At 41.3% G+C, this 26,475-nt stretch overlaps 16 non-coding genes across 16 annotated transcripts; all 16 read left to right on the top strand.

Annotated features, from left to right (window-relative positions):
* The first annotated feature begins 277 nt into the window (after positions 1-277).
* Positions 278-349, top strand: TRNAC-GCA (transfer RNA cysteine (anticodon GCA)). Its single transcript has one exon. It is a non-coding gene; the product is annotated as a tRNA-Cys (tRNA).
* Positions 350-1,346: 997 nt separating this feature from the next.
* Positions 1,347-1,418, top strand: TRNAC-GCA (transfer RNA cysteine (anticodon GCA)). Its single transcript has one exon. It is a non-coding gene; the product is annotated as a tRNA-Cys (tRNA).
* A 6,151-nt stretch (positions 1,419-7,569) lies between these two features.
* TRNAC-GCA (transfer RNA cysteine (anticodon GCA)) lies at positions 7,570-7,641 on the top strand. The gene has a single exon. It is a non-coding gene; the product is annotated as a tRNA-Cys (tRNA).
* Positions 7,642-9,719: 2,078 nt separating this feature from the next.
* Positions 9,720-9,791, top strand: TRNAC-GCA (transfer RNA cysteine (anticodon GCA)). The gene has a single exon. It is a non-coding gene; the product is annotated as a tRNA-Cys (tRNA).
* Positions 9,792-12,937: 3,146 nt separating this feature from the next.
* Positions 12,938-13,009, top strand: TRNAC-GCA (transfer RNA cysteine (anticodon GCA)). Its single transcript has one exon. It is a non-coding gene; the product is annotated as a tRNA-Cys (tRNA).
* A 1,008-nt stretch (positions 13,010-14,017) lies between these two features.
* Positions 14,018-14,089, top strand: TRNAC-GCA (transfer RNA cysteine (anticodon GCA)). Its single transcript has one exon. It is a non-coding gene; the product is annotated as a tRNA-Cys (tRNA).
* Positions 14,090-15,086: 997 nt separating this feature from the next.
* TRNAC-GCA (transfer RNA cysteine (anticodon GCA)) lies at positions 15,087-15,158 on the top strand. The gene has a single exon. It is a non-coding gene; the product is annotated as a tRNA-Cys (tRNA).
* A 997-nt stretch (positions 15,159-16,155) lies between these two features.
* On the top strand, positions 16,156-16,227 carry TRNAC-GCA (transfer RNA cysteine (anticodon GCA)). Its single transcript has one exon. It is a non-coding gene; the product is annotated as a tRNA-Cys (tRNA).
* A 1,008-nt stretch (positions 16,228-17,235) lies between these two features.
* TRNAC-GCA (transfer RNA cysteine (anticodon GCA)) lies at positions 17,236-17,307 on the top strand. Its single transcript has one exon. It is a non-coding gene; the product is annotated as a tRNA-Cys (tRNA).
* Positions 17,308-18,304: 997 nt separating this feature from the next.
* Positions 18,305-18,376, top strand: TRNAC-GCA (transfer RNA cysteine (anticodon GCA)). Its single transcript has one exon. It is a non-coding gene; the product is annotated as a tRNA-Cys (tRNA).
* Positions 18,377-19,373: 997 nt separating this feature from the next.
* Positions 19,374-19,445, top strand: TRNAC-GCA (transfer RNA cysteine (anticodon GCA)). The gene has a single exon. It is a non-coding gene; the product is annotated as a tRNA-Cys (tRNA).
* A 1,008-nt stretch (positions 19,446-20,453) lies between these two features.
* TRNAC-GCA (transfer RNA cysteine (anticodon GCA)) lies at positions 20,454-20,525 on the top strand. Its single transcript has one exon. It is a non-coding gene; the product is annotated as a tRNA-Cys (tRNA).
* Positions 20,526-22,602: 2,077 nt separating this feature from the next.
* Positions 22,603-22,674, top strand: TRNAC-GCA (transfer RNA cysteine (anticodon GCA)). The gene has a single exon. It is a non-coding gene; the product is annotated as a tRNA-Cys (tRNA).
* Positions 22,675-23,671: 997 nt separating this feature from the next.
* On the top strand, positions 23,672-23,743 carry TRNAC-GCA (transfer RNA cysteine (anticodon GCA)). The gene has a single exon. It is a non-coding gene; the product is annotated as a tRNA-Cys (tRNA).
* A 1,008-nt stretch (positions 23,744-24,751) lies between these two features.
* TRNAC-GCA (transfer RNA cysteine (anticodon GCA)) lies at positions 24,752-24,823 on the top strand. The gene has a single exon. It is a non-coding gene; the product is annotated as a tRNA-Cys (tRNA).
* Positions 24,824-25,820: 997 nt separating this feature from the next.
* Positions 25,821-25,892, top strand: TRNAC-GCA (transfer RNA cysteine (anticodon GCA)). The gene has a single exon. It is a non-coding gene; the product is annotated as a tRNA-Cys (tRNA).
* The last annotated feature ends 583 nt before the right edge of the window (positions 25,893-26,475 follow it).

The following is a 26,475-nucleotide window of genomic DNA, read 5'->3' as shown; positions in this document are numbered from 1 at the left end:
GTCTCGTAAAAACCTCTTCCCCTTTGAGAATGTTTCAAAACAAACATTTTAATTAGAGGCATTGGTCCTATGGACCACTGCCTATTCAAATAAAATAACAATTAAACATATACATTTTGTTTTTTAAATGATCCTGTTTTCCTTTAATTAATAATATTAAGAACTACTTCTCCTTTTCCACAGTTTCAAGCTCGTACTTTGTGGCCCAACTGAGCTTGAGCCTCTCACTCTTTCATGATGTACTGATATATTGTCATTCTGATCGTTGAAAACAGTTGGGGATATAGCTCAGTGGTAGAGCATTTGACTGCAGATCAAGAGGTCCCTGGTTCAAATCCGGGTGTCCCCTAAACCTATTTTGGTTTTGGTGTTTGTAGCTGGGATCTTTCATAAAGTCCCTATGAATCACCATTGACAGAGTCAGTGTTCAGTTGGATCTTATACTTTATTAGCATTACAGTGTCACTGCTCAAAACCTGGGAATAAATGCATTTTTACACAGGGCGTGGGAACTTTCTGAAACATCATTGATTTATTTTGGAATCCGGCTCTTCCTTTCACAGCTTCAAGCAAAGAGAATCACTATGAAAACAATTGAAAACTTTGTTATACAGTTTGGTGCTTCCTTGTAGCGCACTAAAGAAATGGCACAGTATACTCGGCAGCGCTGCAGTCAATCTATTTCTCATTTAACCTGTGTCCTCAGTCTTACATATATTCCTCCTCTCCTCTGTGCATACAAAATATGTGTTTGTTTAAAGCACTTCATTCTTGTGCAACGTAGAAACTATTTAATTTCTCCTTAAAACCTCTGCCTACGTGCAAAATGTATGAACCCTCGTTGCAGATGAAAAAAGGCTGGCTCGAAGACTCAGGCCATTTTCGAACACAAAATGGCCTTTTCTGATATATTAAATTGATGGTACTTGAAAGGGACGTTTGGGTGTACCTTCCAAATACCAAATTGCAGTGGTATGTAGAAATGTTTTTCGTCCATCATTTGGCCCAAAACAATCATACTTCACCACCATCTCGGTGATTGTGGTAACCAATCCGCGAAAGGATAAGGCGTCCCGTAAAAACCTCTTCCCCTTTGAGAATGTTTCAAAACAAGCATTTTATGTACAGGCATTGGTCCTATGGACCACTGCCTGTTCAAATAAAATAACAATGAAACATATAAATATTTTTTTTAAACGATCCCGTTTTCCTTCAATAAATAATATTAAGAACTACTTCTCCTGTTCCACAGTTTCAAGCTTGTACTTTCCGGCCCAACTGAGCATGATGCTCACACTCTTTCATGAGGTACTGATATATTTTCATTCCGACTCTCACAAACAGGTGGGGATATAGCTCAGTGGTAGAGCATTTGACTGCAGATCAAGAGGTCCCTGGTTCAAATCCAGGTGTCCCCTTGGCCTGTTTTGGTTCTTGTGTTTGTAGCTGGGACTTTTCATAAAACCCCTTTGGATCATCATTGACAGAGTCAGTGTTCGCTTGGATCTTACACTTTAACAGCATTACAATGTCACTGCTCAAAACCTGAGAGTAAATGCATTTTTATACAGGGCTCGGTATTCCGTATGGGAAATGTCTGAAAAAGCATTGATTTATTTTGGAATCTGGCTCTTCCTTTCACAACACCAAACAAAGGGAATGGACTATGAAAGCAATTGGCAACTTTGTTTTACAGTTTAGTGCTTCCTTCAATCGCACTACAGAAATTGCATAGAAAAGTGGGCAGCAATGCAGTCAATCTATTCCTCATTTAACCTGTGTCCTCAGTCTTACATGTATTCCACCTCTTCTCTGTGCATACAAAGTATGTGTTTGTTTGAAGCGCTTCATTTTTGTGCAATGCATAATCTATTTACTTTCTACTAACATACGCTGCCCACGTACAAGATGTACGAACCCTAGTTGCAGGTGCAAGCAGGCTGGTCTGAGAAACCAGGCCATTTGCGAACACAAAATAGCTTTTTCTGATGTATTAAATCGAAGGTACATGAAAGGGGTGTTTGGTTGTACCTTCAAATACCAAATTGTAGTGGTATGCAGAAATGTTTTTTCACCGTAATTTGGCCCAAAACAATCATGCTTCACCACCATATCAGTGATTGTGGTAATCAATCCACAAAGATAAGTAGTCTCGTAAAAACCTCTTCCCCTTTGAGAATGTTTCAAAACAAACATTTTAATTAGAGATATTGGTCCTATGGACCACTGCCTATTCAAATAAAATAACAATTAAACATATACATTTTTGTTGGAAACGGCCCTTTTTGCAGGGTTATCCCCAAACTTTTTGCTTCTTCCTCCTTTATTTTTTCTGACCCGTGGTTGTTGGCAATAGGACTCTGGGCACTTTACCACTGCTGATCAGTGCTAAAGTGCATATGCTCTCTGTATAAATTGTTATATTGATTGGTTATCCATGATTGGTATATTTGTTTCACCTGTTAGCCCCTAGTAAAGTGCACTGCGTGTGCCAGGGCTGGTGATTCAAATGCTACTAGTGGGCTGCAGCACTGATTGTGCCACCCACAGGAGTAGCGCTAAAATGATGTCTTAGGCCTGCTTGCAGTGCCTATGTGCAGTCCAGGACTGCCATGTCGACCTGGCCAGTGCACCCACTGACCAGGCCTTATCCTTCCCTTTCTGTACATGTCAGGCATCCCTATGGTGGCCCTAGGTACCCCCCTGGGCTGGGTGCAGTGTATCTGAAAGGTAGGGCATGTACTGAGGTGTGTAACATGCCCTGGTAGTGAATTACAGCCATTTTCGTTTTTCACTGCTGAGAGGCTATCTTGCCCATAGGATAGAATGGGGAAGGCTGTTTACATGCCTATCTTCCCATAGGGGCAAGATAGAAAATCCAAGTTTGGTATCTCTGTGTTCAGAATTTAATTATACATCTTTTTAGCAAGATGGTTTTTAAATTCACTGTGTGGGAATAGCACTTTTTAGAAAGTAGCTATTCTCCTGTTTAACCTTCCTGTGTGCCTGTGTGCTGGTTGGCTGACTGGTGTCAGGTGATGTGCTAGGTGGCTCCAGGAGCCTGGATGAGTCAGCAGCAGGGTGAATAGGGAGATCTGCTTTAGATGGGTGGGAGGAGTAGTCCCTGGGTCTGAATAGGGCTGCCCCTGACAAACACAAAGCTGGCTCCACCCCCTGCTGGCCAGGCTGAGGACTCTGCCTCTGCTGGCACAAAGAAGGCTCCACCTCCTGCTGAGCGTCTAACGACCCTGCCCCTCACTCTGAAAGGAACCAGGTGCTCCAGAGCAGAGCACACCCAGGAACCGGTTTGGGCAGGGGAATCCCCCACTGGAACAAAGAGAGACAAAGACTTGGAGGGGTATAAGAAGAGGACCCCAGACACCTAAAACTTTAGATCACTTTGGAACTAAGAAGAAACCTCTGCCAAGGAGAAAGCTGGAAGAAACTGAAGAGGAGAAGACTGCCTGCTTGCTGTTTTGCTTTGCTGCCAAGGAGAGGGGAAGGACTTTGCTGTGTCCCCTTCTTTTGATTCTGATCTCCAAGGGCCTGAGAAGAGCTGGCTCCCTGTTAAGAAGTCCCAGGAACAAAAGGACTTCACCACCAGCTCCCCTGGAACTCTGCTGAAGGAGTTCTGACCTGCCTTGGAGTGCTTGCCCAGTCTTGGGGCCTCAGGAGGTCGTTTTGCTGTGTTTGGGAGCTGGGAAGCAGAAGCGTGAACAAAAGTGACTGGTACCCGACGCATCATCCGATTGCGTGTCGCAAGACGAGAGTGCGAGGAAAATTTCATCGCGGCACCATCGCAACACGCAGGGTCTCCGCATCGCCGAGTGCGTCGAGCATCGTCCCGAAGCGTGAAGCTTCCTGCCATTGCGAGGGTTGTCGCAGAACCAGTTTGCGGGCCGCACCACTGCCGGTGCGTGAAAAGTCTCCAATCGCTGCGTGCGTCGACGCAAAGTCCCGTTCCGTGGCGCATCGAGAGTTGCGGCGCCGGAAGGCAACGCTGCGCCACGCATCGCACCACATCGAAGAGTGTCGCATCGAACCTGTGCGTGAAGCTTCCCCCTAAGAAACCTACGCAACGAAGGCCAAAGTCATCGCATCCTCCCCTTACAGATCGGAGCCGGCGCATCCACCTCTGCTGCGTGAAGCAGGGCTGCTGCAAAGCCTCCCCAGGATCTCAGGAGCATCGCATCGCCTTTGCAAGCTTCCTTGTTATAGCTTTTGGGAACCTTATCGCAACTACAGGTACTGTTGGGCACGAAAGTGTCGCATTTTGTGCATTGAGAGTCGCATTGTGCAGGACACTGACTTTTACATCCTGGAGTACTTTCTGCAAACTCTGAACTATCTTTAAAGTAACCTTTTTGAATTATATGTTGGTTTGTCTGTAGTATTTGGTCTTGTGAAGTTTTTAGTAATGGTGCAGGACACCTGCCACAGGTGCCCTGACTATTCTAGAAGGGGGTACCGCTCCAGGTGGGAGGGTACAGATCCCCAAGGAAGAGGAGGACTGGGTATGGAAAAGCCTACCCCAGCCTCCTGTCCAGCCACCGGATACAGGCCCGGAGCTGGTCGGTCAGTGCCAGGTTGTCAGACCCGACCTGACAGGGAAGGGAGTGGACAAAGGGTGCCAAGCACCTGGGGCTACCGCCCCCCACCCTCTGACGCCACAGGGGTTTGAGGGCACTGAGAGGAATAAGTCCTGGGTCTCATCCCTGACCACTGTCAGTGGTCACTGTGGCTTGCTGTCTGTCTGTTGGGACACATCTGTGAGCAAGTTAAGGCTAGGTGCTGCACAGGTGGTGTCCACAGGTGAGGAGAAGGGTTCCACATGGGTTGGCGTGGTGGACCCTGAGAGTATGGATGGAGAGATCCAACCGGGTTCAGGAAGGCGTAGAACAGGAATAGTGCCCTGCTGTTTGGGCCAGTTTCCGTGTTCTATCGCCCTAAGCAGGGAATCCCATCGAGGTATCACTTGGTCTACCCTGGCTTTAGGCTGGAAGGGGGTTGTGTTGGAAACGGCCCTTTTTGCAGGGTTATCCCCAAACTTTTTGCTTCTTCCTCCTTTATTTTTTCTGACCCGTGGTTGTTGGCAATAGGACTCTGGGCACTTTACCACTGCTGATCAGTGCTAAAGTGCATATGCTCTCTGTATAAATTGTTATATTGATTGGTTATCCATGATTGGTATATTTGTTTCACCTGTTAGCCCCTAGTAAAGTGCACTGCGTGTGCCAGGGCTGGTGATTCAAATGCTACTAGTGGGCTGCAGCACTGATTGTGCCACCCACAGGAGTAGCACTAAAATGATGTCTTAGGCCTGCTTGCAGTGCCTATGTGCAGTCCAGGACTGCCATGTCGACCTGGCCAGTGCACCCACTGACCAGGCCTTATCCTTCCCTTTCTGTACATGTCAGGCATCCCTATGGTGGCCCTAGGTACCCCCCTGGGCTGGGTGCAGTGTATCTGAAAGGTAGGGCATGTACTGAGGTGTGTAACATGCCCTGGTAGTGAATTACAGCCATTTTCGTTTTTCACTGCTGAGAGGCTATCTTGCCCATAGGATAGAATGGGGAAGGCTGTTTACATGCCTATCTTCCCATAGGGGCAAGATAGAAAATCCAAGTTTGGTATCTCTGTGTTCAGAATTTAATTATACATCTTTTTAGCAAGATGGTTTTTAAATTCACTGTGTGGGAATAGCACTTTTTAGAAAGTAGCTATTCTCCTGTTTAACCTTCCTGTGTGCCTGTGTGCTGGTTGGCTGAATGGTGTCAGGTGATGTGCTAGGTGGCTCCAGGAGCCTGGATGAGTCAGCAGCAGGGTGAATAGGGAGATCTGCTTTAGATGGGTGGGAGGAGTAGTCCCTGGGTCTGAATAGGGCTGCCCCTGACAAACACAAAGCTGGCTCCACCCCCTGCTGGCCAGGCTGAGGACTCTGCCTCTGCTGGCACAAAGAAGGCTCCACCTCCTGCTGAGCGTCTAACGACCCTGCCCCTCACTCTGAAAGGAACCAGGTGCTCCAGAGCAGAGCACACCCAGGAACCGGTTTGGGCAGGGGAATCCCCCACTGGAACAAAGAGAGACAAAGACTTGGAGGGGTATAAGAAGAGGACCCCAGACACCTAAAACTTTAGATCACTTTGGAACTAAGAAGAAACCTCTGCCAAGGAGAAAGCTGGAAGAAACTGAAGAGGAGAAGACTGCCTGCTTGCTGTTTTGCTTTGCTGCCAAGGAGAGGGGAAGGACTTTGCTGTGTCCCCTTCTTTTGATTCTGATCTCCAAGTGCCTGAGAAGAGCTGGCTCCCTGTTAAGAAGTCCCAGGAACAAAAGGACTTCACCACCAGCTCCCCTGGAACTCTGCTGAAGGAGTTCTGACCTGCCTTGGAGTGCTTGCCCAGTCTTGGGGCCTCAGGAGGTCGTTTTGCTGTGTTTGGGAGCTGGGAAGCAGAAGCGTGAACAAAAGTGACTGGTACCCGACGCATCATCCGATTGCGTGTCGCAAGACGAGAGTGCGAGGAAAATTTCATCGCGGCACCATCGCAACACGCAGGGTCTCCGCATCGCCGAGTGCGTCGAGCATCGTCCCGAAGCGTGAAGCTTCCTGCCATTGCGAGGGTTGTCGCAGAACCAGTTTGCGGGCCGCACCACTGCCGGTGCGTGAAAAGTCTCCAATCGCTGCGTGCGTCGACGCAAAGTCCCGTTCCGTGGCGCATCGAGAGTTGCGGCGCCGGAAGGCAACGCTGCGCCACGCATCGCACCACATCGAAGAGTGTCGCATCGAACCTGTGCGTGAAGCTTCCCCCTAAGAAACCTACGCAACGAAGGCCAAAGTCATCGCATCCTCCCCTTACAGATCGGAGCCGGCGCATCCACCTCTGCTGCGTGAAGCAGGGCTGCTGCAAAGCCTCCCCAGGATCTCAGGAGCATCGCATCGCCTTTGCAAGCTTCCTTGTTATAGCTTTTGGGAACCTTATCGCAACTACAGGTACTGTTGGGCACGAAAGTGTCGCATTTTGTGCATTGAGAGTCGCATTGTGCAGGACACTGACTTTTACATCCTGGAGTACTTTCTGCAAACTCTGAACTATCTTTAAAGTAACCTTTTTGAATTATATGTTGGTTTGTCTGTAGTATTTGGTCTTGTGAAGTTTTTAGTAAAGATACCTTATTTTTCTAAAACTGGTGTGGAGTAAAATCTGTGGTGTTTTCACTGTGTTACTGTGAGTGTTGGTACAAATACTTTACACATTGCCTTTGATAGCCTAGACTGCTCAGGCCAAGCTACCTAGAGTGTGAGCAGGGGTTATCTTAACAGTGTATCCCCCTTTCCCTGACTAGAAGCAAGGGTCCCTACTTGGACAGTGGTACCTACCCTGCCAACTAGAGACCCCCAGATCTAACAATTTTGTTTTTTAAATGATCCTGTTTTCCTTTAATTAATAATATTAAGAACTACTTCTCCTTTTCCACAGTTTCAAGCTCGTACTTTGTGGCCCAACTGAGCTTGAGCCTCTCACTCTTTCATGATGTACTGATATATTGTCATTCTGATCTTTGAACGCAGTTGGGGATATAGCTCAGTGGTAGAGCATTTGACTGCAGATCAAGAGGTCCCTGGTTCAAATCCGGGTGTCCCCTAAACCTATTTTGGTTCTGGTGTTTGTAGCTAGGATCTTTCATAAAGTCCCTTTGGATCACCATTGACAGAGTCTGTGTTCAGTTGGATCTTATACTTTATTAGCATTACAGTGTCACTGCTCAAAACCTGGGAATAAATGCATTTTTACACAGGGCGTGGGAACTTTCTGAAACATCATTGATTTATTTTGGAATCCGGCTCTTCCTTTCACAGCTTCAAACAAAGAGAATGACTATGAAAACAATTGAAAACTTTGTTATACAGTTTGGTGCTTCCTTGTAGCGCACTAAAGAAATGGCATAGTATACTCGGCAGCGCTGCAGTCAATCTATTTCTCATTTAACATGTGTCCTCAGTCTTACATATATTCCTCCTCTCCTCTGTGCATACAAAATATGTGTTTGTTTAAAGCACTTCATTCTTGTGCAACGTAGAAACTATTTAATTTCTCCTTAAAACCTCTGCCTACGTGCAAAATGTATGAACCCTCGTTGCAGATGAAAAAAGGCTGGCTCGAAGACTCAGGTAATTTTCGAACACAAAATGGCCTTTTCTGATATATTAAATTGATGGTACTTGAAAGGGACATTTGGGTGTACCTTCCAAATACCAAATTGCAGTGGTATGTAGAAATGTTTTTCGTCCATCATTTGGCCCAAAACAATCATACTTCACCACCATCTCGGTGATTGTGGTAACCAATCCGCGAAAGGATAAGGCGTCCCGTAAAAACCTCTTCCCCTTTGAGAATGTTTCAAAACAAGCATTTTATGTACAGGCATTGGTCCTATGGACCACTGCCTGTTCAAATAAAATAACAATGAAACATATAAATATTGATTTTTAAACGATCCCGTTTTCCTTCAATAAATAATATTAAGAACTACTTCTCCTGTTCCACAGTTTCAAGCTTGTACTGTCCGGCCCAACTGAGCATGATGCTCACACTCTTTCATGAGGTACTGATATATTTTCATTCCGACTATCACAAACAGGTGGGGATATAGCTCAGTGGTAGAGCATTTGACTGCAGATCAAGAGGTCCCTGGAACAAATCCAGGTGTCCCCTTAGCCTGTTTTGGTTCTTGTGTTTGTAGCTGGGACTTTTCATAAAGCCCCTTTGGATCATCATTGACAGAGTCAGTGTTCGCTTGGATCTTACACTTTAATAGCATTACAATGTCACTGCTCAAAACCTGAGAGTAAATGCATTTTTATACAGGGCTCGGTATTCGGTATGGGAAATGTCCGAAAAAGCATTGATTTATTTTGGAATCTGGCTCTTCCTTTCACAGCACCAAACAAAGGGAATGGACTATGAAAGCAATTGGCAACTTTGTTTTACAGTTTAGTGCTTCCTTCAATCGCACTACAGAAATTGCATAGAAAAGTGGGCAGCAATGCAGTCAATCTATTCCTCATTTAACCTGTGTCCTCAGTCTTACATGTATTCCACCTCTTCTCTGTGCATACAAAGTATGTGTTTGTTTGAAGCGCTTCATTTTTGTGCATTGCATAATCTATTTACTTTCTACTAAAATACGCTGCCCACGTACAAGATGTACGAACCCTAGTTGCAGGTGCAAGCAGGCTGGTCTGAGAAACCAGGCCATTTGCGAACACAAAATAGCTTTTTCTGATGTATTAAATCGAAGGTACATGAAAGGGGTGTTTGGTTGTACCTTCAAATACCAAATTGTAGTGGTATGCAGAAATGTTTTTTCACCGTAATTTGGCCCAAAACAATCATACTTCACCACCATATCAGTGATTGTGGTAATCAATCCACAAAGATAAGTAGTCTCGTAAAAACCTCTTCCCCTTTGAGAATGTTTCAAAACAAACATTTTAATTACAGATATTGGTCCTATGGACCACTGCCTATTCAAATAAAATAACAATTAAACATATACATTTTGTTTTTTAAATGATCCTGTTTTCCTTTAATTAATAATATTAAGAACTACTTCTCCTTTTCCACAGTTTCAAGCTCGTACTTTGTGGCCCAACTGAGCTTGAGCCTCTCACTCTTTCATGATGTACTGATATATTGTCATTCTGATCTTTGAAAGCAGTTGGGGATATAGCTCAGTGGTAGAGCATTTGACTGCAGATCAAGAGGTCCCTGGTTCAAATCCGGGTGTCCCCTAAACCTATTTTGGTTTTGGTGTTTGTTGCTGGGATCTTTCATAAAGTCCCTATGGATCACCATTGACAGAGTCAGTGTTCAGTTGGATCTTATACTTTATTAGCATTACAGTGTCACTGCTCAAAACCTGGGAATAAATGCATTTTTACACAGGGCGTGGGAACTTTCTGAAACATCATTGATTTATTTTGGAATCCGGCTCTTCCTTTCACAGCTTCAAGCAAAGAGAATCACTATGAAAACAATTGAAAACTTTGTTATACAGTTTGGTGCTTCCTTGTAGCGCACTAAAGAAATGGCATAGTATACTCGGCAGCGCTGCAGTCAATCTATTTCTCATTTAACCTGTGTCCTCAGTCTTACATATATTCCTCCTCTCCTCTGTGCATACAAAATATGTGTTTGTTTAAAGCACTTCATTCTTGTGCAACGTAGAAACTATTTAATTTCTCCTTAAAACCTCTGCCTACGTGCAAAATGTATGAACCCTCGTTGCAGATGAAAAAAGGCTGGCTCGAAGACTCAGGCCATTTTCGAACACAAAATGGTCTTTTCTGATATATTAAATTGATGGTACTTGAAAGGGACGTTTGGGTGTACCTTCCAAATACCAAATTGCAGTGGTATGTAGAAATGTTTTTCGTCCATCATTTGGCCCAAAACAATCATACTTCACCACCATCTCGGTGATTGTGGTAACCAATCCGCGAAAGGATAAGGCGTCCCGTAAAAACCTCTTCCCCTTTGAGAATGTTTCAAAACAAGCATTTTATGTACAGGCATTGGTCCTATGGACCACTGCCTGTTCAAATAAAATAACAATGAAACATATAAATATTTTTTTTAAACGATCCCGTTTTCCTTCAATAAATAATATTAAGAACTACTTCTCCTGTTCCACAGTTTCAAGCTTGTACTTTCCGGCCCAACTGAGCATTATGCTCACACTCTTTCATGAGGTACTGATATATTTTCATTCCGACTCACACAAACAGGTGGGGATATAGCTCAGTGGTAGAGCATTTGACTGCAGATCAAGCGGTCCCTGGTTCAAATCCAGTTGTCCCCTTGGCCTGTTTTGGTTCTTGTGTTTGTAGCTGGGACTTTTCATAAAACCCCTTTGGATCATCATTGACAGAGTCAGTGTTCGCTTGGATCTTACACTTTAACAGCATTACAATGTCACTGCTCAAAACCTGAGAGTAAATGCATTTTTATACAGGGCTCGGTATTCCGTATGGGAAATGTCTGAAAAAGCATTGATTTATTTTGGAATCTGGCTCTTCCTTTCACAACACCAAACAAAGGGAATGGACTATGAAAGCAATTGGCAACTTTGTTTTACAGTTTAGTGCTTCCTTCAATCGCACTACAGAAATTGCATAGAAAAGTGGGCAGCAATGCAGTCAATCTATTCCTCATTTAACCTGTGTCCTCAGTCTTACATGTATTCCACCTCTTCTCTGTGCATACAAAGTATGTGTTTGTTTGAAGCACTTCATTTTTGTGCAATGCATAATCTATTTACTTTCTACTAAAATACGCTGCCCACGTACAAGATGTACGAATCCTAGTTGCAGGTGCAAGCAGGCTGGTCTGAGAAACCAGGCCATTTGCGAACACAAAATAGCTTTTTCTGATGTATTAAATCGAAGGTACATGAAAGGGGTGTTTGGTTGTACCTTCAAATACCAAATTGTAGTGGTATGCAGAAATGATTTTTCACCGTAATTTGGCCCAAAACAATCATACTTCACCACCATATCAGTGATTGTGGTAATCAATCCACAAAGATAAGTAGTCTCGTAAAAACCTCTTCCCCTTTGAGAATGTTTCAAAACAAACATTTTAATTAGAGATATTGGTCCTATGGACCACTGCCTATTCAAATAAAATAACAATTAAACATATACATTTTGTTTTTTAAATGATCCTGTTTTCCTTTAATTAATAATATTAAGAACTACTTCTCCTTTTCCACAGTTTCAAGCTCGTACTTTGTGGCCCAACTGAGCTTGAGCCTCTCACACTTTCATGATGTACTGATATATTGTCATTCTGATCTTTGAAAACAGTTGGGGATATAGCTCAGTCGTAGAGCATTTGACTGCAGATCAAGAGGTCCCTGGTTCAAATCCGGGTGTCCCCTAAACCTATTTTGGTTTTGGTGTTTGTAGCTGGGATCTTTCATAAAGTCCCTATGGATCACCATTGACAGAGTCAGTGTTCAGTTGTATCTTATACTTTATTAGCATTACAGTGTCACTGCTCAAAACCTGGGAATAAATGCATTTTTACACAGGGCGTGGGAACTTTCTGAAACATCATTGATTTATTTTGGAATCCGGCTCTTCCTTTCACAGCTTCAAGCAAAGAGAATCACTATGAAAACAATTGAAAACTTTGTTATACAGTTTGGTGCTTCCTTGTAGCGCACTAAAGAAATGGCATAGTATACTCGGCAGCGCTGCAGTCAATCTATTTCTCATTTAACCTGTGTCCTCAGTCTTACATATATTCCTCCTCTCCTCTGTGCATACAAAATATGTGTTTGTTTAAAGCACTTCATTCTTGTGCAACGTAGAAACTATTTAATTTCTCCTTAAAACCTCTGCCTACGTGCAAAATGTATGAACCCTCGTTGCAGATGAAAAAAGGCTGGCTCGAAGACTCAGGCCATTTTCGAACACAAAATGGCCTTTTCTGATATATTAAATTGATGGTACTTGAAAGGGACGTTTGGGTGTACCTTCCAAATACCAAATTGCAGTGGAATGTAGAAATGTTTTTCGTCCATCATTTGGCCCAAAACAATCATACTTCACCACCATCTCGGTGATTGTGGTAACCAATCCGCGAAAGGATAAGGCGTCCCGTAAAAACCTCTTCCCCTTTGAGAATGTTTCAAAACAAGCATTTTATGTACAGGCATTGGTCCTATGGACCACTGCCTGTTCAAATAAAAAAACAATGAAACATATACATATTTTTTTTAAACGATCCCGTTTTCCTTCAATAAATAATATTAAGAACTACTTCTCCTGTTCCACAGTTTCAAGCTTGTACTTTCCGGCCCAACTGAGCATGATGCTCACACTCTTTCATGAGGTACTGATATATTTTCATTCCGACTCTCACAAACAGGTGGGGATATAGCTCAGTGGTAGAGCATTTGACTGCAGATCAAGAGGACCCTGGTTCAAATCCAGGTGTCCCCTTAGCCTGTTTTGGTTCTTGTGTTTGTAGCTGGGACTTTTCATAAAACCCCTTTGGATCATCATTGACAGAGTCAGTGTTCGCTTGGATCTTACACTTTAACAGCATTACAATGTCACTGCTCAAAACCTGAGAGTAAATGCATTTTTATACAGGGCTCGGTATTCCGTATGGGAAATGCCTGAAAAAGCATTGATTTATTTTGGAATCTGGCTCTTCCTTTCACAGCACCAAACAAAGGGAATGGACTATGAAAGCAATTGACAACTTTGTTTTACAGTTTAGTGCTTCCTTCAATCGCACTACAGAAATTGCATAGAAAAGTGGGCAGCAATGCAGTCAATCTATTCCTCATTTAACCTGTGTCCTCAGTCTTACATGTATTCCACCTCTTCTCTGTGCATACAAAGTATGTGTTTGTTTGAAGCACTTCATTTTTGTGCAATGAATAATCTATTTACTTTCTACTAAAATACGCTGCCCACGTACAAGATGTACGAACCCTAGTTGCAGGTGCAAGCAGGCTGGTCTGAGAAACCAGGCCATTTGCGAACACAAAATAGCTTTTTCTGATGTATTAAATCGAAGGTACATGAAAGGGGTGTTTGGTTGTACCTTCAAATACCAAATTGTAGTGGTATGCAGAAATGTTTTTTCACCGTAATTTGGCCCAAAACAATCATACTTCACCACCATATCAGTGATTGTGGTAATCAATCCACAAAGATAAGTAGTCTCGTAAAAACCTCTTCCCCTTTGAGAATGTTTCAAAACAAACATTTTAATTAGAGATATTGGTCCTATGGACCACTGCCTATTCAAATAAAATAACAATTAAACATATACATTTTGTTTTTTAAATGATCCTGTTTTCCTTTAATTAATAATATTAAGAACTACTTCTCCTTTTCCACAGTTTCAAGCTCGTACTTTGTGGCCCAACTGAGCTTGAGCCTCTCACTCTTTCATGATGTACTGATATATTGTCATTCTGATCTTTGAAAACAGTTGGGGATATAGCTCAGTGGTAGAGCATTTGACTGCAGATCAAGAGGTCCCTGGTTCAAATCCGGGTGTCCCCTAAACCTGTTTTCGTTTTGGTGTTTGTAGCTGGGATCTTTCATAAAGTCCCTATGAATCACCATTGACAGAGTCAGTGTTCAGTTGGATCTTATACTTTATTAGCATTACAGTGTCACTGCTCAAAACCTGGGAATAAATGCATTTTTACACAGGGCGTGGGAACTTTCTGAAACATCATTGATTTATTTTGGAATCCGGCTCTTCCTTTCACAGCTTCAAGCAAAGAGAATCACTATGAAAACAATTGAAAACTTTGTTATACAGTTTGGTGCTTCCTTGTAGCGCACTAAAGAAATGGCATAGTATACTCGGCAGCGCTGCAGTCAATCTATTTCTCATTTAACCTGTGTCCTCAGTCTTACATATATTCCTCCTCTCCTCTGTGCATACAAAATATGTGTTTGTTTAAAGCACTTCATTCTTGTGCAACGTAGAAACTATTTAATTTCTCCTTAAAACCTCTGCCTACGTGCAAAATGTATGAACCCTCGTTGCAGATGAAAAAAGGCTGGCTCGAAGACTCAGGCCATTTTCGAACACAAAATGGCCTTTTCTGATATATTAAATTGATGGTACTTGAAAGGGACGTTTGGGTGTACCTTCCAAATACCAAATTGCAGTGGTATGTAGAAATGTTTTTCGTCCATCATTTGGCCCAAAACAATCATACTTCACCACCATCTCGGTGATTGTGGTAACCAATCCGCGAAAGGATAAGGCGTCCCGTAAAAACCTCTTCCCCTTTGAGAATGTTTCAAAACAAGCATTTTATGTACAGGCATTGGTCCTATGGACCACTGCCTGTTCAAATAAAATAACAATGAAACATATAAATATTTTTTTTAAACTATCCCGTTTTCCTTCAATAAATAATATTAAGAACTACTTCACCTGTTCCACAGTTTCAAGCTTGTACTTTCCGGCCCAACTGAGCATGATGCTCACACTCTTTCATGAGGTACTGATATATTTTCATTCCGACTCTCACAAACAGGTGGGGATATAGCTCAGTGGTAGAGCATTTGACTGCAGATCAAGAGGTCCCTGGTTCAAATCCAGGTGTCCCCTTGGCCTGTTTTGGTTCTTGTGTTTGTAGCTGGGACTTTTCATAAAACCCCTTTGGATCATCATTGACAGAGTCAGTGTTCAGTTGGATCTTATACTTTATTAGCATTACAGTGTCACTGCTCAAAACCTGGGAATAAATGCATTTTTACACAGGGCGTGGGAACTTTCTGAAACATCATTGATTTATTTTGGAATCCGGCTCTTCCTTTCACAGCTTCAAGCAAAGAGAATCACTATGAAAACAATTGAAAACTTTGTTATACAGTTTGGTGCTTCCTTGTAGCGCACTAAAGAAATGGCATAGTATACTCGGCAGCACTGCAGTCAATCTATTTCTCATTTAACCTGTGTCCTCAGTCTTACATATATTCCTCCTCTCCTCTGTGCATACAAAATATGTGTTTGTTTAAAGCACTTCATTCTTGTGCAACGTAGAAACTATTTAATTTCTCCTTAAAACCTCTGCCTACGTGCAAAATGTATGAACCCTCGTTGCAGATGAAAAAAGGCTGGCTCGAAGACTCAGGCCATTTTCGAACACAAAATGGCCTTTTCTGATATATTAAATTGATGGTACTTGAAAGGGACGTTTGGGTGTACCTTCCAAATACCAAATTGCAGTGGTATGTAGAAATGTTTTTCGTCCATCATTTGGCCCAAAACAATCATACTTCACCACCATCTCGGTGATTGTGGTAACCAATCCGCGAAAGGATAAGGCGTCCCGTAAAAACCTCTTCCCCTTTGAGAATGTTTCAAAACAAGCATTTTATGTACAGGCATTGGTCCTATGGACCACTGCCTGTTCAAATAAAATAACAATGAAACATATAAATATTTTTTTTAAACTATCCCGTTTTCCTTCAATAAATAATATTAAGAACGACTTCTCATGTTCCACAGTTTCAAGCTTGTACTTTCCGGCCCAACTGAGCATGATGCTCACACTCTTTCATGAGGTACTGATATATTTTCATTCCGACTCTCACAAACAGGTGGGGATATAGCTCAGTGGTAGAGCATTTGACTGCAGATCAAGAGGTCCCTGGTTCAAATCCAGGTGTCCCCTTGGCCTGTTTTGGTTCTTGTGTTTGTAGCTGGGACTTTTCATAAAACCCCTTTGGATCATCATTGACAGAGTCAGTGTTCGCTTGGATCTTACACTTTAACAGCATTACAATGTCACTGCTCAAAACCTGAGAGTAAATGCATTGTTATACAGGGCTCGGTATTCCGTATGGGAAATGTCTGAAAAAGCATTGATTTATTTTGGAATCTGGCTCTTCCTTTCACAACACCAAACAAAGGGAATGGACTATGAAAGCAATTGGCAACTTTGTTTTACAGTTTAGTGCTTCCTTCAATCGCACTACAGAAATTGCATAGAAAAGTGGGCAGCAATGCAGTCAATCTATTCCTCATTTAACCTGTGTCCTCAGTCTTACATGTATTCCACCTCTTCTCTGTGCATACAAAGTATGTGTTTGTTTGAAGCACTTCATTTTTGTGCAATGCATAATCTATTTACTTTCTACTAAAATACGCTGCCCACGTACAAGATGTACGAACCCTAGTTGCAGGTGCAAGCAGGCTGGTCTGAGAAACCAGGCCATTTGCGAACACAAAATAGCTTTTTCTGATGTATTAAATCGAAGGTACATGAAAGGGGTGTTTGGTTGTACCTTCAAATACCAAATTGTAGTGGTATGCAGAAATGTTTTTTCACCGTAATTTGGCCCAAAACAATCATACTTCACCACCATATCAGTGATTGTGGTAATCAATCCACAAAGATAAGTAGTCTCGTAAAAACCTCTTCCCCTTTGAGAATGTTTCAAAACAAACATTTTAATTAGAGATATTGGTCCTATGGACCACTGCCTATTCAAATAAAATAACAATTAAACATATACATTTTGTTTTTTAAATGATCCTGTTTTCCTTTAATTAATAATATTAAGAACTACTTCTCCTTTTCCACAGTTTCAAGCTCGTACTTTGTGGCCCAACTGAGCTTGAGCCTCTCACTCTTTCATGATGTACTGATATATTGTCATTCTGATCTTTGAAAACAGTTGGGGATATAGCTCAGTGGTAGAGCATTTGACTGCAGATCAAGAGGTCCCTGGTTCAAATCCAGGTGTCCCCTAAACCTATTTTGGTTTTGGTGTTTGTAGCTGGGATCTTTCATAAAGTCCCTATGAATCACCATTGACAGAGTCAGTGTTCAGTTGGATCTTATACTTTATTAGCATTACAGTGTCGCTGCTCAAAACCTGGGAATAAATGCATTTTTACACAGGGCGTGGGAACTTTCTGAAACATCATTGATTTATTTTGGAATCCGGCTCTTCCTTTCACAGCTTCAAGCAAAGAGAATCACTATGAAAACAATTGAAAACTTTGTTATACAGTTTGGTGCTTCCTTGTAGCGCACTAAAGAAATGGCATAGTATACTCGGCAGCGCTGCAGTCAATCTATTTCTCATTTAACCTGTGTCCTCAGTCTTACATATATTCCTCCTCTCCTCTGTGCATACAAAATATGTGTTTGTTTAAAGCACTTCATTCTTGTGCAACGTAGAAACTATTTAATTTCTCCTTAAAACCTCTGCCTACGTGCAAAATGTATGAACCCTCGTTGCAGATGAAAAAAGGCTGGCTCGAAGACTCAGGCCATTTTCGAACACAAAATGGCCTTTTCTGATATATTAAATTGATGGTACTTGAAAGGGACGTTTGGGTGTACCTTCCAAATACCAAATTGCAGTGGTATGTAGAAATGTTTTTCGTCCATCATTTGGCCCAAAACAATCATACTTCACCACCATCTCGGTGATTGTGGTAACCAATCCGCGAAAGGATAAGGCGTCCCGTAAAAACCTCTTCCCCTTTGAGAATGTTTCAAAACAAGCATTTTATGTACAGGCATTGGTCCTATGGACCACTGCCTGTTCAAATAAAATAACAATGAAACATATAAATATTTTTTTTAAACTATCCCGTTTTCCTTCAATAAATAATATTAAGAACTACTTCACCTGTTCCACAGTTTCAAGCTTGTACTTTCCGGCCCAACTGAGCATGATGCTCACACTCTTTCATGAGGTACTGATATATTTTCATTCCGACTCTCACAAACAGGTGGGGATATAGCTCAGTGGTAGAGCATTTGACTGCAGATCAAGAGGTCCCTGGTTCAAATCCAGGTGTCCCCTTGGCCTGTTTTGGTTCTTGTGTTTGTAGCTGGGACTTTTCATAAAACCCCTTTGGATCATCATTGACAGAGTCAGTGTTCAGTTGGATCTTATACTTTATTAGCATTACAGTGTCACTGCTCAAAACCTGGGAATAAATGCATTTTTACACAGGGCGTGGGAACTTTCTGAAACATCATTGATTTATTTTGGAATCCGGCTCTTCCTTTCACAGCTTCAAGCAAAGAGAATCACTATGAAAACAATTGAAAACTTTGTTATACAGTTTGGTGCTTCCTTGTAGCGCACTAAAGAAATGGCATAGTATACTCGGCAGCACTGCAGTCAATCTATTTCTCATTTAACCTGTGTCCTCAGTCTTACATATATTCCTCCTCTCCTCTGTGCATACAAAATATGTGTTTGTTTAAAGCACTTCATTCTTGTGCAACGTAGAAACTATTTAATTTCTCCTTAAAACCTCTGCCTACGTGCAAAATGTATGAACCCTCGTTGCAGATGAAAAAAGGCTGGCTCGAAGACTCAGGCCATTTTCGAACACAAAATGGCCTTTTCTGATATATTAAATTGATGGTACTTGAAAGGGACGTTTGGGTGTACCTTCCAAATACCAAATTGCAGTGGTATGTAGAAATGTTTTTCGTCCATCATTTGGCCCAAAACAATCATACTTCACCACCATCTCGGTGATTGTGGTAACCAATCCGCGAAAGGATAAGGCGTCCCGTAAAAACCTCTTCCCCTTTGAGAATGTTTCAAAACAAGCATTTTATGTACAGGCATTGGTCCTATGGACCACTGCCTGTTCAAATAAAATAACAATGAAACATATAAATATTTTTTTTAAACTATCCCGTTTTCCTTCAATAAATAATATTAAGAACGACTTCTCCTGTTCCACAGTTTCAAGCTTGTACTTTCCGGCCCAACTGAGCATGATGCTCACACTCTTTCATGAGGTACTGATATATTTTCATTCCGACTCTCACAAACAGGTGGGGATATAGCTCAGTGGTAGAGCATTTGACTGCAGATCAAGAGGTCCCTGGTTCAAATCCAGGTGTCCCCTTGGCCTGTTTTGGTTCTTGTGTTTGTAGCTGGGACTTTTCATAAAACCCCTTTGGATCATCATTGACAGAGTCAGTGTTCGCTTGGATCTTACACTTTAACAGCATTACAATGTCACTGCTCAAAACCTGAGAGTAAATGCATTGTTATACAGGGCTCGGTATTCCGTATGGGAAATGTCTGAAAAAGCATTGATTTATTTTGGAATCTGGCTCTTCCTTTCACAACATCAAACAAAGGGAATGGACTATGAAAGCAATTGGCAACTTTGTTTTACAGTTTAGTGCTTCCTTCAATCGCACTACAGAAATTGCATAGAAAAGTGGGCAGCAATGCAGTCAATCTATTCCTCATTTAACCTGTGTCCTCAGTCTTACATGTATTCCACCTCTTCTCTGTGCATACAAAGTATGTGTTTGTTTGAAGCACTTCATTTTTGTGCAATGCATAATCTATTTACTTTCTACTAAAATACGCTGCCCACGTACAAGATGTACGAACCCTAGTTGCAGGTGCAAGCAGGCTGGTCTGAGAAACCAGGCCATTTGCGAACACAAAATAGCTTTTTCTGATGTATTAAATCGAAGGTACATGAAAGGGGTGTTTGGTTGTACCTTCAAATACCAAATTGTAGTGGTATGCAGAAATGTTTTTTCACCGTAATTTGGCCCAAAACAATCATACTTCACCACCATATCAGTGATTGTGGTAATCAATCCACAAAGATAAGTAGTCTCGTAAAAACCTCTTCCCCTTTGAGAATGTTTCAAAACAAACATTTTAATTAGAGATATTGGTCCTATGGACCACTGCCTATTCAAATAAAATAACAATTAAACATATACATTTTGTTTTTTAAATGATCCTGTTTTCCTTTAATTAATAATATTAAGAACTACTTCTCCTTTTCCACAGTTTCAAGCTCGTACTTTGTGGCCCAACTGAGCTTGAGCCTCTCACTCTTTCATGATGTACTGATATATTGTCATTCTGATCTTTGAAAACAGTTGGGGATATAGCTCAGTGGTAGAGCATTTGACTGCAGATCAAGAGGTCCCTGGTTCAAATCCGGGTGTCCCCTAAACCTATTTTGGTTTTGGTGTTTGTAGCTGGGATCTTTCATAAAGTCCCTATGGATCACCATTGACAGAGTCAGTGTTCAGTTGGATCTTATACTTTATTAGCATTACAGTGTCACTGCTCAAAACCTGGGAATAAATGCATTTTTACACAGGGCGTGGGAACTTTCTGAAACATCATTGATTTATTTTGGAATCCGGCTCTTCCTTTCACAGCTTCAAGCAAAGAGAATCACTATGAAAACAATTGAAAACTTTGTTATACAGTTTGGTGCTTCCTTGTAGCGCACTAAAGAAATGGCATAGTATACTCGGCAGCGCTGCAGTCAATCTATTTCTCATTTAACCTGTGTCCTCAGTCTTACATATATTCCTCCTCTCCTCTGTGCATACAAAATATGTGTTTGTTTAAAGCACTTCATTCTTGTGCAACGTAGAAACTATTTAATTTCTCCTTAAAACCTCTGCCTACGTGCAAAATGTATGAACCCTCGTTGCAGATGAAAAAAGGCTGGCTCGAAGACTCAGGCCATTTTCGAACACAAAATGGCCTTTTCTGATATATTAAATTGATGGTACTTGAAAGGGACGTTTGGGTGTACCTTCCAAATACCAAATTGCAGTGGTATGTAGAAATGTTTTTCGTCCATCATTTGGCCCAAAACAATCATACTTCACCACCATCTCGGTGATTGTGGTAACCAATCCGCGAAAGGATAAGGCGTCCCGTAAAAACCTCTTCCCCTTTGAGAATGTTTCAAAACAAGCATTATATGTACAGGCATTGGTCCTATGGACCACTGCCTGTTCAAATAAAATAACAATGAAACATATAAATATTTTTTTTAAACGATCCCGTTTTCCTTCAATAAATAATATTAAGAACTACTTCTCCTGTTCCACAGTTTCAAGCTTGTACTTTCCGGCCCAACTGAGCATGATGCTCACACTCTTTCATGAGGTACTGATATATTTTCATTCAGACTCTCACAAACAGGTGGGGATATAGCTCAGTTGTAGAGCATTTGACTGCAGATCAAGAGGTCCCTGGTTCAAATCCAGGTGTCCCCTTGGCCTGTTTTGGTTCTTGTGTTTGTAGCTGGGACTTTTCATAAAACCCCTTTGGATCATCATTGACAGAGTCAGTGTTCGCTTGGATCTTACACTTTAACAGCATTACAATGTCACTGCTCAAAACCTGAGAGTAAATGCATTTTTATACAGGGCTCGGTATTCCGTATGGGAAATGTCTGAAAAAGCATTGATTTATTTTGGAATCTGGCTCTTCCTTTCACAACACCAAACAAAGGGAATGGACTATGAAAGCAATTGGCAACTTTGTTTTACAGTTTAGTGCTTCCTTCAATCGCACTACAGAAATTGCATAGAAAAGTGGGCAGCAATGCAGTCAATCTATTCCTCATTTAACCTGTGTCCTCAGTCTTACATGTATTCCACCTCTTCTCTGTGCATACAAAGTATGTGTTTGTTTGAAGCACTTCATTTTTGTGCAATGCATAATCTATTTACTTTCTACTAAAATACGCTGCCCACGTACAAGATGTACGAACCCTAGTTGCAGGTGCAAGCAGGCTGGTCTGAGAAACCAGGCCATTTGCGAACACAAAATAGCTTTTTCTGATGTATTAAATCGAAGGTACATGAAAGGGGTGTTTGGTTGTACCTTCAAATACCAAATTGTAGTGGTGTGCAGAAATGTTTTTTCACCGTAATTTGGCCCAAAACAATCATACTTCACCACCATATCAGTGATTGTGGTAATCAATCCACAAAGATAAGTAGTCTCGTAAAAACCTCTTCCCCTTTGAGAATGTTTCAAAACAAACATTTTAATTAGAGATATTGGTCCTATGGACCACTGCCTATTCAAATAAAATAACAATTAAACATATACATTTTGTTTTTTAAATGATCCTGTTTTCCTTTAATTAATAATATTAAGAACTACTTCTCCTTTTCCACAGTTTCAAGCTCGTACTTTGTGGCCCAACTGAGCTTGAGCCTCTCACTCTTTCATGATGTACTGATATATTGTCATTCTGATCTTTGAAAACAGTTGGGGATATAGCTCAGTGGTAGAGCATTTGACTGCAGATCAAGAGGTCCCTGGTTCAAATCCGGGTGTCCCCTAAACCTATTTTGGTTTTGGTGTTTGTAGCTGGGATCTTTCATAAAGTCCCTATGGATCACCATTGACAGAGTCAGTGTTCAGTTGGATCTTATACTTTATTAGCATTACAGTGTCAATGCTCAAAACCTGGGAATAAATGCATTTTTACACAGGGCGTGGGAACTTTCTGAAACATCATTGATTTATTTTGGAATCCGGCTCTTCCTTTCACAGCTTCAAGCAAAGAGAATCACTATGAAAACAATTGAAAACTTTGTTATACAGTTTGGTGCTTCCTTGTAGCGCACTAAAGAAATGGCATAGTATACTCGGCAGCGCTGCAGTCAATCTATTTCTCATTTAACCTGTGTCCTCAGTCTTACATATATTCCTCCTCTCCTCTGTGCATACAAAATATGTGTTTGTTTAAAGCACTTCATTCTTGTGCAACGTAGAAACTATTTAATTTCTCCTTAAAACCTCTGCCTACGTGCAAAATGTATGAACCCTCGTTGCAGATGAAAAAAGGCTGGCTCGAAGACTCAGGCCATTTTCGAACACAAAATGGCCTTTTCTGATATATTAAATTGATGGTACTTGAAAGGGACGTTTGGGTGTACCTTCCAAATACCAAATTGCAGTGGTATGTAGAAATGTTTTTCGTCCATCATTTGGCCCAAAACAATCATACTTCACCACCATCTCGGTGATTGTGGTAACCAATCCGCGAAAGGATAAGCCGTCCCGTAAAAACCTCTTCCCCTTTGAGAATGTTTCAAAACAAGCATTTTATGTACAGGCATTGGTCCTATGGACCACTGCCTGTTCAAATAAAATAACAATGAAACATATAAATATTTTTTTTAAACGATCCCGTTTTCCTTCAATACATAATATTAAGAACTACTTCTCCTGTTCCACAGTTTCAAGCTTGTACTTTCCGGCCCAACTGAGCATGATGCTCACACTCTTTCATGAGGTACTGATATATTTTCATTCCGACTCTCACAAACAGGTGGGGATATAGCTCAGTGGTAGAGCATTTGACTGCAGATCAAGAGGTCCCTGGTTCAAATCCAGGTGTCCCCTTGGCCTGTTTTGGTTCTTGTGTTTGTAGCTGGGACTTTTCATAAAACCCCTTTGGATCATCATTGACAGAGTCAGTGTTCGCTTGGATCTTACACTTTAACAGCATTACAATGTCACTGCTCAAAACCTGAGAGTAAATGCATTTTTATACAGGGCTCGGTATTCCGTATGGGAAATGTCTGAAAAAGCATTGATTTATTTTGGAATCTGGCTCTTCCTTTCACAGCACCAAACAAAGGGAATGGACTATGAAAGCAATTGGCAACTTTGTTTTACAGTTTAGTGCTTCCTTCAATCGCACTACAGAAATTGCATAGAAAAGTGGGCAGCAATGCAGTCAATCTATTCCTCATTTAACCTGTGTCCTCAGTCTTACATGTATTCCACCTCTTCTCTGTGCATACAAAGTATGTGTTTGTTTGAAGCACTTCATTTTTGTGCAATGCATAATCTATTTACTTTCTACTAAAATACGCTGCCCACGTACAAGATGTACGAACCCTAGTTGCAGGTGCAAGCAGGCTGGTCTGAGAAACCAGGCCCTTTGCGAACACAAAATAGCTTTTTCTGATGTATTAAATCGAAGGTACATGAAAGGGGTGTTTGGTTGTACCTTCAAATACCAAATTGTAGTGGTATGCAGAAATGTTTTTTCACCGTAATTTGGCCCAAAACAATCATACTTCACCACCATATCAGTGATTGTGGTAATCAATCCACAAAGATAAGTAGTCTTGTAAAAACCTCTTCCCCTTTGAGAATGTTTCAAAACAAACATTTTAATTACAGATATTGGTCCTATGGACCACTGCCTATTCAAATAAAATAACAATTAAACATATACATTTTGTTTTTTAAATGATCCTGTTTTCCTTTAATTAATAATATTAAGAACTACTTCTCCTTTTCCACAGTTTCAAGCTCGTACTTTGTGGCCCAACTGAGCTTGAGCCTCTCACTCTTTCATGATGTACTGTTATATTGTCATTCTGATCTTTGAAAACAGTTGGGGATATAGCTCAGTGGTAGAGCATTTGACTGCAGATCAAGAGGTCCCTGGTTCAAATCCGGTTGTCCCCTAAACCTATTTTGGTTCTGGTGTTTGTAGCTAGGATCTTTCATAAAGTCCCTTTGGATCACCATTGACAGAGTCTGTGTTCAGTTGGATCTTATACTTTATTAGCATTACAGTGTCACTGCTCAAAACCTGGGAATAAATGCATTTTTACACAGGGCGTGGGAACTTTCTGAAACATCATTGATTTATTTTGGAATCCGGCTCTTCCTTTCACAGCTTCAAACAAAGAGAATGACTATGAAAACAATTGAAAACTTTGTTATACAGTTTGGTGCTTCCTTGTAGCGCACTAAAGAAATGGCATAGTATACTCGGCAGCGCTGCAGTCAATCTATTTCTCATTTAACATGTGTCCTCAGTCTTACATATATTCCTCCTCTCCTCTGTGCATACAAAATATGTGTTTGTTTAAAGCACTTCATTCTTGTGCAACGTAGAAACTATTTAATTTCTCCTTAAAACCTCTGCCTACGTGCAAAATGTATGAACCCTCGTTGCAGATGAAAAAAGGCTGGCTCGAAGACTCAGGTCATTTTCGAACACAAAATGGCCTTTTCTGATATATTAAATTGATGGTACTTGAAAGGGACATTTGGGTGTACCTTCCAAATACCAAATTGCAGTGGTATGTAGAAATGTTTTTCGTCCATCGTTTGGCCCAAAACAATCATACTTCACCACCATCTCGGTGATTGTGGTAACCAATCTGCGAAAGGATAAGGCGTCCCGTAAAAACCTCTTCCCCTTTGAGAATGTTTCAAAACAAGCATTTTATGTACAGGCATTGGTCCTATGGACCACTGCCTGTTCAAATAAAATAACAATGAAACATATAAATATTTTTTTTAAACGATCCCGTTTTCCTTCAATAAATAATATTAAGAACTACTTCTCCTGTTCCACAGTTTCAAGCTTGTACTTTCCGGCCCAATTGAGCATGATGCTCACACTCTTTCATGAGGTACTGATATATTTTCATTCCGACTCTCAGAAACAGGTGGGGATATAGCTCAGTGGTAGAGCATTTGACTGCAGATCAAGAGGTCCCTGGTTCAAATCCAGGTGTCCCCTTAGCCTGTTTTGGTTCTTGTGTTTGTAGCTGGGACTTTTCATAAAACCCCTTTGGATCATCATTGACAGAGTCAGTGTTCGCTTGGATCTTACACTTTAACAGCATTACAATGTCACTGCTCAAAACCTGAGAGTAAATGCATTTTTATACAGGGCTCGGTATTCCGTATGGGAAATGTCTGAAAAAGCATTGATTTATTTTGGAATCTGGCTCTTCCTTTCACAGCACCAAACAAAGGGAATGGACTATGAAAGCAATTGACAACTTTGTTTTACAGTTTAGTGCTTCCTTCAATCGCACTACAGAAATTGCATAGAAAAGTGGGCAGCAATGCAGTCAATCTATTCCTCATTTAACCTGTGTCCTCAGTCTTACAGGTATTCCACCTCTTCTCTGTGCATACAAAGTATGTGTTTGTTTGAAGCACTTCATTTTTGTGCAATGCATAATCTATTTACTTTCTACTAAAATACGCTGCCCACGTACAAGATGTACGAACCCTAGTTGCAGGTGCAAGCAGGCTGGTCTGAGAAACCAGGCCATTTGCGAACACAAAATAGCTTTTTCTGATGTATTAAATCG

This window comes from Triturus cristatus, chromosome 4_1 (assembly GCF_964204655.1).
Source record: "Triturus cristatus chromosome 4_1, aTriCri1.1, whole genome shotgun sequence".
Lineage (NCBI taxonomy): Eukaryota > Metazoa > Chordata > Amphibia > Caudata > Salamandridae > Triturus > Triturus cristatus.
The sequence above is the reverse complement of the archived record's forward strand: the minus strand, read 5'-3'. Positions and strand labels throughout refer to the sequence as shown.